The sequence below is a fragment of the Rhamphochromis sp. 'chilingali' genome (genome assembly GCF_963969265.1).
Source record: "Rhamphochromis sp. 'chilingali' genome assembly, chromosome: 14".
Classification (NCBI taxonomy): domain Eukaryota; kingdom Metazoa; phylum Chordata; class Actinopteri; order Cichliformes; family Cichlidae; genus Rhamphochromis; species Rhamphochromis sp. 'chilingali'.
This window is the reverse complement of record NC_137941.1, coordinates 30,615,133-30,633,396: the sequence shown is the minus strand read 5'-3', so window position 1 is coordinate 30,633,396 and position 18,264 is coordinate 30,615,133.

The following is an 18,264-nucleotide window of genomic DNA, read 5'->3' as shown; positions in this document are numbered from 1 at the left end:
ACATAAGTGCACATTACCCAGAATTGGATGATGGAAAGCAATAAGTAGGTCTGCTGAGCTTGAACAGTGGCTGTGCAATACTGTAGCACGAGTGTGATCATCTCTGTAAAGATTTCAGGGGGACTGTTTCTTTTGTACAACTACGTCTAGAGTGAAAACAGTTCAGAGTGAGGTCTGTGGACTATCTACAGTGCCTGAGGTATTGTTTCTAGAAAGAGATTTTTGTGTTTCTGTAAGACTACCGCTTCATTTAGACCAAAATATCTCAAATAAGGCATTAATCTTGTGCACACACTCACGGATAAAAATCCCCTTACTTATCCTTTTGCTTCCCTGTGAACTTGACAGAAACTGAGCGTGGCATTAGTTCAACCAGGCCTCAGAGTCAGCTCAGCTGCAAATGAGCAAATGAAATCCAACCCACATCAGCTCATATCCTTTTTATACACAATATTGCCAAAAGCATTTACTCACCTGTCTAAATCTTTGAATTCTGATGTTGCATGCAGGCTGCTTCTACAAACGTTTGTGAAAGAATGAGTCGCTCTCAGGAGATCAGTGAATTCCAGGGTGGTACCGTGACAGGATGCAAGCTGTACAACAAGTCCAGTTATGAAATTTCCTCACAACTAAATATTCCACAGTCAACTGTTAGTGCTTTTATAACAAAGTGGAAGTGACTCAGAAGTGGTAGACCACAAAAAATCACAGAGCAGGGTGGATTCTGAGATGCATATTGAACAGAGTCAATTGCAACAGACCTCCAAACTTTATGTGGCCTTCAGATTAGCTCAAGAGCAGTGCACAGAGAGCTTCATGGAATGGGTTTCCGCGGCTAAGCAGCTGCATCCAAGCCTTACAACACCAAGCACAATGCAAGGTGTTGGATGTAGTGGTGTAAAACATGCTGCCACTGGACTCTAGAGCAGTTGAGACGTGCTCGAATCACAGTTTTCTGTCTGACAATCCGATGTATGAAATTTGAGATTTGCAATGATTTTCTGAAATTTTTTATTGAAAAGGTTGTCACCACCAGGGCTCTTATCACAGCTCCTGACTCTGACCCCTCTGTCTCTGTCCCTTGCGCTGCTGTTTTCACTCAGTTTGAGCTTGTGACGCTCTCCACTTTAGAGGATGTGGTTCGCCATATTAAGCCCACAGGTTTCCCACGGGATCCTGTCCCTCCACAATCCTTTAAAGACATTTCTCCTAGTATAGGACAGTATCTCCTTGACATTATTAACAGCAGTCTGTCTTCTGGTGTGGTTCCTGCAAACATGAAGTAGTACAGCCACTGCTTAAGAAACCTGGCCTTGATCACACAGTTTTAGCGAACTATAGGCCTATTTCCAAGCTGCCTTTAGTCTCCAAGGTTTTAGAGAAAATTGTTTTTAGTCAATTGAAAGATTTTCTAGATGAAAATGGCATCTTTGAGGTTTTTCAATCAGGTTTTAAAACCCTTCACAGAACAGAATCTGCATTATTAAGGGTTTTTAATGACATCTTTCTGGCATGTGATTCTGGTAACCATGTTGTTCTTATCTTGCTTGACCTAACTGCTGCCTTTGACACCGTAAACCACAATATTCTAATTTCTCGATTACATGATGTAGTGGGTATTGGTGGCACTGCACTTAATTGGTTTAGGTCTTATTTGTAAAATAGAACTTTCTCTGTCAGCCTTCTCGGTTACGAATCGTCTTCTGCTCCTCTGTCATGCGACGTCCCACAGGGCTCAATTTTAGGGTCACTGCTCTTTTTACTGTATCTATTGCCTCTGGGTTCTATCCTTAGAAGGCATGGGATCTCATTTCATTGTTATGCCGATGACTGCCAAATTTATTTGCCACTAAAGCACAAGGATGGCATCTCCATAAAACCTCTTTTGACATGTCTAGATGACATTAAAGCTTGGTTGGCTCTAAACTTTTTACATTTTAATGAAAAGAAAACAGAAGTGTTGGTGTTTGGACCCAGTGGTCCCTGTGAGTCCTCCTGTGTTGATTTAGGATCCCTGGAAGTCTATTTTAAACCTGTTGTTACTGACCTTGGTTTTAAGTTGGACAGTGATTTTAAATTGGACAACCAAATCAGAGCAATGGTGAAGTTCAGTTTTTATCATTTAAGGCGACTGGCAAGAGTAAAATCTTTTCTTTTGAGGCAGCACCTTGAAACAGTGATCCATGCATTTCTTTCAAATTCAAATTCAAATTCAAATTCAAATTTTATTTGTCACGTACACAGTCATACACAGTACGATATGTAGTGAAATGCTTGGACAACTGCTCGTGACCTAAAGAAAACAGAAAAGGAAAAGGCTATGAATAAGATAGGAAATAAATATGAAAAATTAAAAAGGGTAAATTTAACTAGGAAGGAATAAAATATAAATTAAGGTTAAAAATGAAATAACTGTACAACACAAATTAGAATGAAGGGTAAATTTAACTGGGAAGAATAAGATAAATATATAAATTAAAGTTGAAAATAAAATAACTGTACAACAAAATACACAATACACAATATAGAACTATATAAGAATGTATGAAGAAATCTAAATATAAATAAATATATACACAATAACAGCAGCTGTACAAGTATTAACCGGAAATGAAGAATATAGTGACCAGTGTTGTGCAAAAACAAAGTCCAGAAAGTCCAGTGTGTGTGTAAGAACCATATGTGTGGGTCAGTACTGTGTGGTGGTGTGATTGAGAGACCGTATCGCCTGCGGGAAGAAGCTCCTCCTCAGTCTCTCTGTGTTGGTATTCAGGGAGCGGAATCGCTTTCCTGACCTCAACAGAGAGAACAGTCTGTTGTTGGGATGGCTGAGGTCCTTCACGATCTTCCTGGCCTTGGTCCAGCACCGCCTGCTGTAGATTGAGTGCAGGTCAGGGAGCTCGGAGCGGATGGTGCGCTCAGCTGACCGCACAACCCTCTGTAGAGCTCGTCTGTCCTGCATGGTGCTGTTCCCGAACCAGGTTAAGATGTTTCCCGCCAGGATGCTCTCTATGGTGCACGAGTAAAAGTTCCTGAGCACCTTGGAGGGCAGTTGGAAGTCTCTCAAGCGTCTGAGGTGGTAGAGACGCTGTCGGGCCTTTTTCACCACGGTGTTGATGTGACAGGACCATGACAGGTCCTGCGTGATGTGAACTCTGAGGTATTTGAAGCTGTCCACTCTCTCCACTGGGCACTCGTTGATGACGGGGGTCTGGTAGTTCCTCTCCTGCTTAGTGCTGAAGTCCACTATCAGCTCCTTTGTCTTACTGACGTTTAGAAGGAGGTTGTTCCTCTGGCACCAGTTCTCCAGATTCCTAATCTCCTTCAGGTAGGCCGTCTCGTTGTTATCAGAGATCAGGCCCACCACGACGGTGTCGTCAGCAAACTTGATGATGGTGGTGGAGCTGGTAGTGGCCACACAGTCATATGTGTACAAAGAGTACAGCAGGGGGCTCAGAACACACCCCTGGGGGGCTCCAGTGCTGAGAGTGGTGGAGGCTGAGACATGTCCGCCCATCCTTACTGCCTGTGGTCTGCCAGTTAGGAAGTTGGAGATCCACTGACACATAGATGAGCTGAGTCCCAGATGCTCCAGCTTGGTGGTGAGTGTGGAGGGAATTATGGTGTTAAATGCAGAGCTGTAGTCTATGAAGAGCATTTTAACATAATTCCCCCTTCTAGTGTCCAAGTGAGTGAGTGATGTGTGGAGGAGATGAGAGATGGCATCGTCTGTGGAACGATTTGGACGGTAAGCGAACTGTAGTGGGTCCAGTGTGTCTGGTAGTGAAGAAATGATGAAGTCTCTGACCAGGCGTTCAAAGCACTTCATCACTACTGAGGTGAGGGCTACAGGGCGATAGTCATTGAGAGAAGCAGGGTGGGGTTTCTTCGGGACAGGAACAATGATGGACTCTTTGAAGCATGTGGGGATCACCGACTGAGATAAAGAGATGTTGAATATCTCAGTGAACACAGGAGCTAGCTGGTATGCGCAGTCTCTTAGGATACGACCTGGGATGCCGTCTGGTCCTGCTGCTTTCCTGGTGTTCACTCTCTTGAAGGCTCTCCTTACTTCATGCTCGGAGATGACGAGCACGTTTCCGGTGCTGGCAGTATCTTCCTGTCTGCAGCCGTTAGCGCCGCTAACACTAGCATTGTTGGAGACCTTAGCTGCAGCCTCGAAGCGAGCATAGAAAGTGTTCAGCTCGTCTGCCAGAGTCACGGCCGCGTTCGTCATACCGGTTGTTGGTGCTTTATAGTCCGTTATTGTCCTTAGTCCCCGCCACAGGCTCCTAGAGTCACTCTGTTGGAGTTGTGACTCTAGTTTCCTCCCGTAGCGCTGCTTCGCCTCTTTCACCGCCCTCCGCACGTTATATGACGCGGCTTTGTACGGGTCCATGTCCCCCGTCATGAGTCCCGTGTTGTAGGCAGCGGTGCGGGATCTCAGAGCGTCGCGGATGGTTTTATCCACCCACGGCTTCTGGTTGGGAAACGTTGTGATAGTCTTTGTCTCCACGGTATCATCCGCTAGTTTCCCGATGAATCCCACAACCGCTTCCGTAAACACGTTGACGTCATCGTCGGAGCTGTTTCTGAACATGCCCCAGTCTGCGTCATCGAGTGCGTCCTGTAACGCGGCCACCGATTGATCCGTCCAGCGCGCGACCTTCCTCTGAACCGGAACTTCCTGTTTCAGCCTTTGTTTGTATTTTGGCATGAGGAAGATGGCGGCATGATCAGATTTGCCAAACGGGGGGCGGGATTGTGCCTTGTAGCCGTCCTTGACCGTAGTGTAGCAGTGGTCCAGTGTCCTTTCACCCCTGGTGGGGCAGGTGATGTGTTGATAAAAGTTCGGCGCTGCGCGTTTGAGGTTGGCGCTATTAAAGTCCCCCGTCACAATAAGCGCAGCATCCCGGTGTTGTGTCTGGTGCTGTGTGAGTGCCTCATGCAGCTCGCATAAGGCGGTGACCGTGTCCGCTTGTGGTGGAATATAAACGGCACTTACAATGACCGATGTAAATTCCCGAGGTAGATAAAAAGGACGACACATGATGGACAGTAGTTCCAGATTTGGTGTGCAGGAGCGTGTGAGAGGAACAACGTTCGCACTGTTGCACCAGTTGTTGTTCACCATTAAACACACGCCGCCTCCCCTTGACTTCCCCGAGTCCCGTGTCCTGTCCATGCGGTGAACCGAGAAGAACTCGGCCAGGAAAGAACTCTTTCTTTCCTGGACTACTGTAACTCACTTTATGTGGGGGTCAGTCAGTCATTGCTCTCACGTCTGCAGCTGGTTCAAAATGCGGCTGCACAACTCCTAACAGGAACTCGAAAAAGAGAGCATATAACCCCCGTACTAGCCTCTCTGCACTGGCTGCCTGTGTCTTTTAGAGTTAATTTTAAAATTCTTATGTTTGTTTTTAAATGATTTCACAGTCTTGCCCCGCCTTACCTCTCTGAGCTTTTTCATCCCCACATACCCTGTCGGTCTCTCAGGTCTAGGGATGGGTATTGATAAGATTTTCACGATTCCGATTCCATTTTCGATTCTGTTTAACGATTCGATTCTTCATCGATTCTCTTATCGATTCTTTTTAAAAAAGGAGAACACTAAGGTCGATTAGCTTAGAACTTTGTTTTATCTTCTCTTTGAACAAGATAGAAATTTAGGAGTAACATGGCCTTACAAACCCAGCAGTGAGATCTTAAGAGTTCCAGCTTACGGCTCTTCAATGGGGTGTCACAGGGTCCCCGGGGAAAAAAATTGTAAATGTAAAATAATAAAATAAATATTCTTCTGTAGCAATAACAAAGTATAGCATAAATTATTCTGTAGCAATTACACAAGAATATCCAGTAATGTCCCTGCCTACAATTAAACACATTCACTTACTGAAAATCATCTGCTGTGGCAAATGGGTTCAAGCCTTTGACCACAAACTTAGTCACTGCTCGGTGACATTCGTCTATCCTGGCCTGAAAGGAGACGCTACCGATAGACTGCAGCGACAACTGCCAGCGAGCGCCAGCCAGACTCTGTCTGTCTCTCTCATCATGGTCACCTAAATGCACAGTGATGGCAGGTTTTGTAATAAGGCAGATCACGCTAACATAATATGCACTGTTGTTGATTATTTACCTGCTGCATTAACGGGAGAGGACGTGCAAACGTTACCGCTGCTGCTGGGTTGAGATTCACGAGTCCGGAGCGGAATTAAAAACACGACATTCATTTAAGGTTATCGTGTGTTTTGTGAGCAAATGCTTTTGCATATTCGTAGTGTTTCCTCCCTTAAATGAAATATCTACTTTGCAAGTATTGCAAGTTGCCGTGTTGTCATCCGTTCTCGTAAAGTATAACCAAACTTTTTAGCGTTTGAGCTGCTTAGGTACCATGTTTCCTGCCAGGTAAATGACGCTCCGCAACGTGGTGACGTCATTCGGGGCGACTGGAATCGATAAGGAAATCGTTTGCAAAAATGGCAAACAATTCCAAGGAATTGAAACAGTGGGAACCGGTTCTCAACAAGAACCGGTTTTCGATACCCATCCCTACTCAGGTCAGCTGACCAGCTGCTCCTGGAGGTACCGAGATCCAGGAGGAAGCTCAGAGGGGACAGGGCCTTCTCTATTGTGGCTCCAAAATTATGGAATAAATTGCCCATGCACGTTAGAGAGGCCCCTTCACTATCCACTTTTAAATCACGTCTTAAAACCCACTTTTATTCCTTGGCTTTTAACCTCAGTGAGACTTAGTTTCTCTTTTAATTGAAGCAGTTATTTAATTAATGATTTCACTCTTCTTTTATTTGGTTTTTACTTATATCTCATGTAATTTTATTTTACAGTTCCAATATACAGCACTTTGTGTCAGCTGTGGTTGTTTTTAAGTGCTTTATAAATAAAGTTGATGATGATGATGATGGTTTCCAGGAGAACGGTACTTGTCTGACTCCAGTGTGCCAAGTGCCAAGTTTGTTGAAAGGAGGATTATGGTGTGGGGTTGTTTTTTTAGGAGTTGGGCCTGATCCCTTAGTTCCAGTGAAATGAACTCTTAATGCTTCAGCATACAATTTTGGAGACAAGACATATTGGACAATTTCATGCTCCAAATTTGATTTGCACAGTTTGGGAATAGTTCTTTGGTGTTGCAACATGACTGTGCACCACCAAAGCAAGGTCCATAAAGACTTGGATGAGTGAGTTTGGTGCTGAAGAACTTGACATCTTGGCATGTACAGAGTCCTGACCTCAACCCGACAGAACACCTTTGGGATGAATTAGAGCAGACATTGCGAACCAGGCCTTCACGTCCAACAACAGTGTCTGTCCTCACAAATATGCTAGAAGAATGGTCCCAAAATTCCTGTAAACACACTCCTAAACTTTGTGACCTGACCAGAAGAGTTGAAGGTGATATTGCTGTATATATCACTCAAGTTCATATGTGTGTAAAGGCAGATGAACAAATACTTGTGGCAATATTATACAACTAGCTCGCTATCTCATATCGGGCATGCTCTTTAGGTTGCTTGGGCCTAAAAACAATTGTTGTGCATCTGCAAGCATCTTTGTAACCAAAGGAGCTTGCAAAGAAAAGCGTCTGGACTTCTTTAAGTTGCTTGAAGACGTTTCACCTCTCATCCGAGAAGCTTCTTCAGTTCTAAGGTCAAATGGTGGAGAGTCCCAGATATAAACCTAGTGGGAGTTTCCCCCCACAGAGGGACAAAAGGACCCCTGATGATCCTTTAATCGCCTGAGCCAAGGTGTGAAACTGGGCGTGGGTCCCAATCAGCCAGAGTTTCGGGTGAGCTCATTGTGAAACCTGGCCCCACCTTATCATGCGAATTCCTGAGATCAGATGGCCCAGGATGTGAGTGGGCGTTAAGGCGTCTGGGAAGGGATCTCAAAACTGGATTATAGATGGCAGAGAGTTGGTGTCGTAAACCACCGCCTCTGTTCAAAGATGGTCGCTCACAGTGGACATAGATGGCTTCTTTCACTCCTCTTTCAAACCATCTGTCCTCTCTGTCCAAAATGTGAACATTGGCATCCTCGAAAGAGTGTCCTTTATCCTTAAGATGCAGATGGACTGCTGAGTCTTGTCCTGTGGAGGTGGCTCTTCTGTGTTGTGCCATGCGCTTGTGAAGTGGCTGTTTGGTCTCTCCGATGTAGAGGTCTGAGCATTCCTCGCTGCACTGTACAGCATACACCACATTGTTAAGTCTGTGTTTTGGTGTTTTGTCTTTCGGGTGAACCAGTTTCTGTCTGAGCGTGTTGCTGGGTCTGAAATACACTGGGATGTCATGCTTGGAGAAAACTCTCCTGAGTTTCTCTGATACGCCGGCTACATAGGGGATGACAATGTTGTTGCGTCTGTCCTCCCTCGCTGGTGTCTGATCTTCTTTTCTGTGCCTCTTTGCTGACTTTAAGAACACCCATTTAGGATAGCCGCACGTTTTGAGTGCTTCCTTTACATGTGTGTGTTCCTTCTTTTTCCCTTCAGGCTTAGAGGGAACATGTTCTGCCCGGTGGTGTAGGGTCCTGATTACTCCAAGTTTGTGTTCCAAAGGGTGATGGGTCTTGTCCACAGGACAAGACTCAGCAGTCCATCTGCATCTTAAGGATAAAGGACACTCTTTCGAGGATGCCAATGTTCACATTTTGGACAGAGAGGACAGATGGTTTGAAAGAGGAGTGAAAGAAGCCATCTATGTCCACTGTGAGCGACCATCTTTGAACAGAGGCGGGGGTTTACGACACCAACTCTCTGCCATCTATAATCCAGTTTTGAGATCCCTTCCCAGACGCCTTAATGCCCACTCACATCCTGGGCCATTTGACCTCAGGAATTCGCATGATAAGGTGGGGCCAGGTTTCACAATGAACGCCCAGTTTCCCACCTTGGCTCAGTGGATTAGAGGATCATCAGGGGGTCCTTTTGTCCCTCTGTGGGGGGAAACTCCCACTAGGTTTATATCTGGGACTCTCCACCATTTGACCTCAGAACTGAAGAAGCTTCTCGGATGAGAGGTGAAACGTCTTCAAGCAACTTAAAGAAGTCCAGACGCTGCCAGTGGCGGACCCCCTCAGACATCGGTGCGTTGGTGGTTCTTTGTGTCCGGGGATGGGCGTCCAGGTACACACCGGCTCACTCCTTGGCGGCCGCTTATCGGGGCCTGGAGCCTGGGGCTCGCTCGGGCCACTTCGGAGGTGGGGTGCCCCCGGCCTCTCGGCCTGGGGCTCGGTCACTCAGGCGCAGCTGGCTGCCGGCGGAGCTCACGGGCGCGTCACTGCAACTCCCCCTGGCTTCTGCTCCGCGGCTGCTGAGTGAGCCCTCATCTGGGACTCTCCTCAGCTCTTTCTGGGACAGTGGCGCGGCTGCCCCTCTGTTGGTCTTCCTTGGTCTCTTGTGTTCTGGGGGCCTCTGGATGTCTGGAGTTTTGATCTCCTCCATACCTGCTTCACGCCCTGGAGGACGGGGCTGTGGCCCCCCCACACCCTCTAGCAGATTATTACATGAAGGAACCTTTTAAAAAAACAAAAAACAAGCGCGTCCATGCTCACAGGTGTACACACGGGTGATCACACCCACAAACTACACCCTTTTTGGCTCCTACCTCAAAGCACACTGTGTTCTGTTGATCTTATGTGCTGCACAATAATGTTTAACATTTAGTATTTACTGTCATATTCCCATATATCATTGTGATGTTGTTTATTCTATTACTCTTGTTCTCTTCTGCTTGCTTTCTTTTTTCTTTCTCAGCAGGTGATCCAGGTGATTGATATATGCATTTTTTTTCCTCTGCCCGTTCTGTTGGTTTTTGTCTTTTGCCCTTCTCCCCCGTCCCTCTTCTCAGCTGTTTCTCTTTCCCTCTTTCTTTTTCCCCTTCTTTCCCCCAGTCAAATCTGTCCCGTATTCAGTAAGTGAAAATAAAATAAACAATAAAAGGTGAATCAAATGGACCACTACGGCAAGGCTGGGATGGTCAATTTGGTAAAGTAAATCCGTTGGGCATCTTTCTTTGCCTTTAGACAACAATTCTGATGGCAAAAGAGCCAAACGGGACAGGCCAAAAAAAAAAAAAAAAAAAAAGAAGTCCAGACGCTTTTCTTTGCAAGCTCCTTTGACTACGATGACCTGGATGACTGAGAACCTTCACAGACATCTTTGTAACCCACATCCACCCCAGTATCTCCTTCCTGTGCCTTTTCGGACTTTATCAGTTTCTTTCTTTTCTTGCTCAGGTCTTGCTGCTGATCTTCCCATCTTTCGTAGCTGTCCATGTAAGCACACAAAGGACGTGGAGCTCTGGTCTCTCCTCCATATGATTCCACACATTGTTGTGAAAGGATAGAGATGTGCCAGAACAGAGCCATGCCAGTGAATGTCCGCAGATGGAAGTATTGATCTTTTGATCAATATTTGGTCCTGACTGAATTTTGTTTTGAAATGGAATTACTAACCCTAGTATGGCTTGCCATGGCTTTTTTTTTTATGTAGGTGTCCATGCTCAGGTGTCTTATTATATGTAAACACAGTATATTGATTAGCAGAAAGATGATACCTTGAATCCAGGTACAGACGGATCTAATTTCCTCAGATTTGCTTGTGATGGCAGAAAAATTTGTCCTTTTAAACTTGAGTAAATTGAACTTTTAGGTGTTAAGATAATATAATAATACTTCTGATTTATAACACAGTATCGATCGCATCAGTAGACACACACTTCAAATACTCCACAGCCATTGTCTTCACCAAGGCTTTGTTTGAAAAGGACTGTATTTCTTATGTGTCACCCTGAGGCCACTCCCTGCTGCATTAGAGCTTAGCAGGCAGTTAGTCTGAGCTTTGGCAGCACCAGCATATATGCCAAAGTGAGATCGTCTGTGACAGGCAATCTATCCACGTATAGAGTCCAGCCATAAAGACAGTCGCAGTGTTTTGCTGAGTGTAGAGACAGCAAGCAGCCGAGTCCGTCAGCTGGTCCTTGAGCTGCCACCAGTGGCCTCACTCCCCACAGCAGCAACAACGGGGCCACTGTGATTTACAGGACACCCCTCAGTGAGTAAATTAGTGGCAATGGTGTGGTGTGCAGTGGCGTAATCGCTGCAAAGGCCTCCCGTAGGAGAGAGGCATCCCTATGAGTCACCCTTTCTCCTGGTTAAATTTGATGCCAGGGCTGGTGTGAGAGCACGGAGACACGCTCACAAAAAAAAAAAAGAGCTGAGCAGACACAAAAAGGCCGACAATTTCCAAATCACAGCCAAGTTCTAGAGATGGAGGGTGTGTAGAGAAGGTATGGTGTCCTTTGCTTCAGTGCATCTTTGATTATCATTGTCATGGGGATGGATTGCTGGACTGGGGAGGATTTATCACACATTTCACACCCACAAAGAACAAAGCTGCAAAGGCAAATGCTGCTCATTCTATCCCCTTTGTGTAAAGGAGGCGGAATAAGTAGCAAAACAACACAAAGGGGACACAAATGTTTACAGGAGGTCTTGGCAAAGCACGAGATGCTGTATTCCAGCTTGTAAATATGCACCAAAGATTCCTGCCCTCCAGCTCCTCGCTTATGACAGTTTCACCCCTGTGAATAATGCGCCGCACCACAGAACCTGCCTGTCAGTGTTCAGGCAAGGTCAGCAACCACTGACTCTGGTGGACATTGGCATGCACGTGCATGTCTGTAGAGGAGTTGTGTGTCTGAAATGCTAATCCCATGCTCCGGTGGCGACAACTGCATATATTGCTGAGAAGAGACTCCACTTCACATATGATATTTGACATTCCAGTTAATGGTGCGACGCAGTGCCTTCCTACACTGCTAACAGAAGTGATGCTGAGACACTGGAGGGAGTTTGTCATAGACAGAGCTCTGTTCACATGACTCTGTAGAGCACATCTTCTTTATGTAGTGCTGTATGCATACTTAAATATCTACCAAATAAAAGTGGGATAATTCTCCAAACGAAAATGTTACACTCTCTTTAAAAGCAACTTCTCTGTATGTAGTGGTCATTGCTTTTATGTTCAGAATTGTATGAAAATCTTTCTTTAAAAATTTTTCAAAATTTGCTGACTTTACCCCAAAATCAAGTTTTAAAAGATTTTCACTCACTGGGACCACATTGGCAGGTGGAAAAAGCATGAACTGAGGTTGTGGATTAAGGGAAAGCCTTAGCTGGCACCGGCATTGTCTGCTGGACCATGGAGATCCCAAAGGAAGGCATCCTATAGAAGCAGTAATGAGTGAGTGTTATAAAGGTTTTTGAAGACTGTTATATATAATTGGTAGGCTTGCAATGACCAGTGGCCCATGACCTTGAGAATCAGCGAATGTGAAGTATGTGTGAGGACCTGGAGCCTGTTCTTCGTACGTCGCTTACTACATCCAAGATCAAATGACACATCCAAGACCAAACCATCGCGCTAACCGTGAGCTCGCTAATCCGGTTCCCCGAACACACCAGCTGGACGCAGTAATGTGAGTTCACTGGGTGTCGTAAAAGGGGCTACGCATCGATAGTAGAAACATTGATCGGCAACCCGCTGATTGGTCGGCGAAAATGTCGAAGGGGTGTGCACGGTATTTTCCGGCAGCAGAGCAAGAACTCTTGAGTGCGGGATTTCAGGAGTTTCAGAGTTTAATTAAAACGCAAGAGAACACTGCAAAGGCTGCAAAAGCAAGGAGAGAGGGGCTGGCAGAAAGTTGCTGACAAATCAAACTCGTAGGTAATTTAATAATAATAATAATAATGGATTGGGTTTATATAGCGCTTTCCAAGGCACCCAAAGCGCTGTATGATACCACTATTCATTCACTCCCACATTCACACACTGGTGGAGGCAGCTACGGTTGTAGCCAGGCTGCCATATCGCGCCATCAGCCCCTCTGGCCAACACCAGTAGGCGGTAGGGTAGATCTATCATATGACACTATATTGTCCAATATCATATGGCATTATATTATATTATAATATGTTATATTATATCCCCTTTCACATTAGAGCCACAACAGGACCCACAAGAACATGGGAACAAGTAAAAGTGGAATACAGGAGTATTCTACAGAATGGTAATATTTATCTCTTAGATTGCTTTTCGTCTCTTGGCAAGGTAATACTGGCCTGTAATACTCTGTTAGTTTGTTCATAACAGCAACCAAGAAAAGGGCAGAGGAAAAAAAGACAGGTGGTGGTCCTGCACCCCCTCGTCAACAAGTTGGTTAAGTAAATAATACCCTCACGGGAATATCGATATCTCTCAATGAGCACACTGTCGCGCTGAGCTAAAGGATCCTGTCTATCCCGTAATATACGCTGAATTCTGAGGACTCTCCTTATCAATCTTGCACCTTCCGCAATGGGTTGGTCGCGTATACGGACAGGATATGACTGCGACAGACTTCCCAAATCCACCTTCGCTTTTATAGCCGTGGTCTCTCATCTTGATTACACGAAGTAATTTACAATTACTACTCTGAAATATGAATTACATCTGTAATAATCACATACATGTAATAGAATGTTAATAGTACATTTCCCTTTTTTAGGAAATGACCTGTATGTATCTGTGTGACATCAATAAAAGGATCAAGTGCTGCATTATCTTTAGTTACATTGATGTTATTTATTTATGGTGAAACAGTGGTGGAATATCGCTGTTGCTTTCGTATAAATGAAGCGGACATACCTGCGTGGCCGCGATCTAATCCTGTTTACATAAAGTAAACCTGCTCCCGAGCAGGTTTACGCTTATGGCTCTGTTGCTATGACAGCAAGTCCCGGATGAGCTTTGGGGAACCGAACGATCCAGGATCACGCGAAATCGTCAACAATCTAATCCAGCTAACTTACTTAGCGAGGTACGAAGAACAGGCCCCAGGTAGCAACATAGCCGGACTTTGTGATAAGCAGAGGGTCTGAAGATGAGGGGTGCTGGGATTTTCTAAGTTTGAGGTAATGGGCTAATAATTCATAGGAGCTTAGGGATGAGGTTAGTTTTAAATAAAATAACAAAAGTGGGGCTGCCTGATTGGTTGGTTTTACTTCATTTTAAAAAGAAGGTAAGGTATTCTTTGGAGACTGAGTGAAGGTTCCTGTTGCAGAGATGAAGATTTATTCTGAATGTGATTGTGGAAGAGTTAAACTCTGAGCAGTGCAGGAATCCGAAGAAGAAACATAGACTTGGACCTCGAGTGTGCCAGGTTGTCAAAAGCATTGTAATGGAGTGTAAAAATAGAGCAGGAGATCCTGAAGTAAAGGGTAGATGGCGTGGAGATGGCGAAGGTGTCTGCCGTTGGAGTCATTTGATGAATATTGAGAGCTGGCATAATGTAGTGACCGATGTGCATATGATACCAAGCTCGACATTGAACTGATGGTTGGGAAGAGTAGATTCAAGTGGTTAAAGTGGTAGTGGAATCAACAAAATGCATTCCAAGCAGTCCAGGGATGGCGATGCTATTTTCAGGAGCTCTGATTGGTCACTGAGCAGTGATTTCATAACTGATGATTTCACAATGGTTACGATGGCAGTGTACCCTGGTAAGAACTGAACCATCTTCCCTGGTACAAGAAAACCAGGGTTAACCTTGAAGGTTACCTGGATAAGATACAATCCCGCCTCTGATAATTCTCAAAGTTTTACAAAACAACCCCTAAAAATCTATCAAAGGTAGAACTGTGGTAATGAATCTAAAGCTTGGTTTATGCTTGCCTTTGCCCTTGCCTTCCCTCACAAAAAAAGTTGGAAATGCACAGGAGGTACTGAACAGAGCTGTGTCTGTCATGGTCCTGGGTCCGTGGCCCATTGTTTTTGCATTTGGACAGTTTAATTCTGGTTTAAGTAATATTTAAAGTTGAGTTGTTTTCTGCTTGTGTTATATTTGCAATTTCTAGTCTTTAGGTTTCTGTTACTGTGCCTCCCCCATGTTCCATGTTGCTCTTTTATTCACCCTTGTCTTCATGTTCGTTTATCTGCGGTGTTCGTGTACTGAGTTCCCGTGTCAAGCTCGTGTGTCTGCGTCTCAGTGTGTTTCCTGTTTTATTTTGACAGTCTCTCATCCTGGGTCCAGGTTCATTTCCTCCCATCATGTTATGTTTGATTAGTTCCAGCTGTGTATTTTCCTGTTTCCCATTCTCTTGTTATCCTCTGTGTATTGAAGTCCTCAGTCCCCCCTCTGCTCGTTGTCACGTCATCCACGTTGCTATGCGTTTCCCTGTGCTCCTCGTTTTCCCTTGTAATTCCTTGTCTGCTCCTAATTCCTAGTTTCCACTTTCCAGTGTTAGGTTTATTTTTTTATTGTGTGTTTGAGTATTTTGTTACAGCGAATAAAAGATGCCTCCTTTAGTTAATTCATTGCCTCAGAGTCCTGTGTTTGGCTCCAACCACTGCCTGCCACACAGGGAATCTGTGACAGTGTACATTTTCAGGGAGAAGCATGTTGTAGGGTTTCAGACAGGTTTGCGGTTACAGAAATCCTCAGATACGCCACACTTTGGCGTCATCTTGGCTTTTCATGCACCTTTTCATTTGTATAACCTGTCATGCTGGCCATTTCTATCACATATCCGTACATGAGCTCAGAGTAAAAAGAAGGAGATATTGGAATACATTGAAAAAGTGAGACTTTAGGGAGAAAACTTTGGAGAAAAGTGGAAAATAAAACAGCTCAGTGATTTCCTTACTTCCTCTTTCTTCTTTGACTCCTCCAGCAACAATAATATGGAGGGTTTGTTTCTGACTGGCTAAACCTATCATTCAGGAGAAGACTGCAGCGAGTCCAGCATACTCTTAAGCACCGGTTTAAACCAACAGTGACAGGGCTGATTAGAGTGGAGAAGGAAGATAAAGCAGGGTATTCCTTTCATGTGAGTGACTCATGTGAGTCACTAGCCAATAAGTGTTTAGCATTGCTCAGTCCGATCTGGCCCACAGATGACATCTGATGCTACACAGACCATCATTTGAGTTCATCCATATAAAATATATGGTAATTCATGAAAATGACCAAGTGTTTGTTCATAATTAACACGTGCGAATGCTAATATGTTGATTCAGTTATGCATTTTTGCACTCTAATGGTAAATGCTATTTTGATGAATGTAAATCATTCTGTCTTGATTCCATATGTATCACGTAATACAGCATGTTTCATCAGGGACCTATGCAGTGATGCGTATCAGACAATTAGCAAGATGTAGGCTAATTAAAAACCGATAGAGCATGCGGATTGCTTTAAGTAGTTAATCTTTTTAATTGTAACCTCAGAGCACAGCAGATTGATGCATAAAGATGGAAAACACTGTCAACAGTTTAGCAGGAAGTTTTACGCTCACTTTAACACGCCAGTGTGTCGTGCTTAAAATCAGTACTAGAATACTTAATCTTCACCAAAACTTCATAACAGACATTATTATTTGAATATTTGAAGTAGGTTTTTCATTTTGCTGTTGATAGCAGCCATGTTTTACAATAGAACTCACACAGAAACTCAGGTGAGTGTGGAGCTGAGAATGAAAACTAAAGCGTAGAAAACATTCAATATATTTTGTATGTGAAAAGCAAGAATGGCAGAATTCAGGGAGCTCAGAAACAGTGACAGCACTGTATCCTCATATTCACTGCTGCCAAACAGGCTTCAGTCTGGCTGACAACAGAGTTCACATACTGTATGTTAAGTAGCAGACTGAATGACCTCACCAGTTGAGCGAGGGCTATTTTCAAAAAGTTGTTCATTTGATTTTAAGGCTGCACGTTGAAGTATTTTGTCCCTCAATCTCTTTTTAAATTAATCCTGAAGAAGCAAACAATAATCCATGACACTGTTTTGCCATACTGGTAACTATGTACTTCTTAGATTTAGCAATGCCATATCCTCTTTTTCCTGTTTATTTCCAACCTATTTTCTATTTATCTGCAGTGTATTGATAAATCCAAATTAATATACATCTGCTCCTCAACACACCAAAACACATCACTATGGGTTTCGATTTTCAGTGCTATTAATCTAATCCCGGTCTGTTGTTTATCTTTGATTCTAAATCCTTTTCTCCTATTCCGAATGGGCGTGATCAATCATTTCTGTTGCTCCGGAGTTCTATTGGAAAACAATACGTATCCATTTGGACACACATCCTCTTCTATAATATCACCTCTCAGTATCTTTAAAACAGGGGACCTTATTTGAGATAAGGTTGCTGTCTTGTCAGTGACATATGGCTTTACAGACCAGCAAAGTTAGAATGACAAATTACATTTGATTTCATTAGACTGAGTGCCTTTTGTGTTTACTTGCACTTTCTGGAGTTTTTAAGACAGCAAGTTTGTCTTGTATTCAGTTCAATTAACCCTACAAGATTACAATATTCTAGCTGGCTGTAAATTCTAATTCATTTACATAAAACTGTATAGTGGAAAGCTTCTTTTCCTGTAAGAAGATGTCACTGTTTTCTAGTTTGCACCAGGGGTGTATCTACAGAGGGGCAGGTGGACAACTGCCCTCCTACTGTAAAGCCTTGCCCCCTTAGCTACCCCCTATCTTTTATGTCCTTAACCCTTTAAAGCCGGTGTTACGCCCCAGTCTAGGGGTACAGGAACGCAACACAAGTTTGAAAGAATTGCCCCGCCCTGGTCCCCAAAACCATACACAAAGGGAAACCAATTTCTTAGTGAATCGTGATTTATTTTTCTGCACTGCAAAAATGAAGCTCCGGGGTGAACAAAGGCCAAAATAACAAACAAAACAAGCTAAGTCAGGAGGAGGTGTTATCTACAACCCTATGTGAAATCAAATATCAAACAAAAGACAAGCGCTACACCTAACTCCCTAACTGAAATAAACAGGAGAAAACAGTGCAAGGAAAAACAATAAGGCAGCTCACCCCTTCTGTTGCAGTGCTATTTACAAGGCTATTTACAATGAAAACTAATGTACACACTATATACAAAACTCCAAAAAAGTCGCACAAAGTCACAGGCACAAAAGTCTCAGGTTTTGGAGGCCAGGGTCAGGTCTGCTGCTGCTGTCAGTGGCTGCCCCGGGACAACTGCTGGTGAGGGATTTGAATGAAGATCACATGGCCAGGGGACCAATCAGCAGCCGTCAGCTCATCCACTCCGGGACCTGCAAAGACTTAAAGGCACAGACAACAACAGCCACCAAAACAGATTATGGACAGGGCCATAACACCCCCCTTCCCAAGACCAAACATCTCCCCTAAAGATGTTTGGCGCTTAGGGGTTCCGAAAAC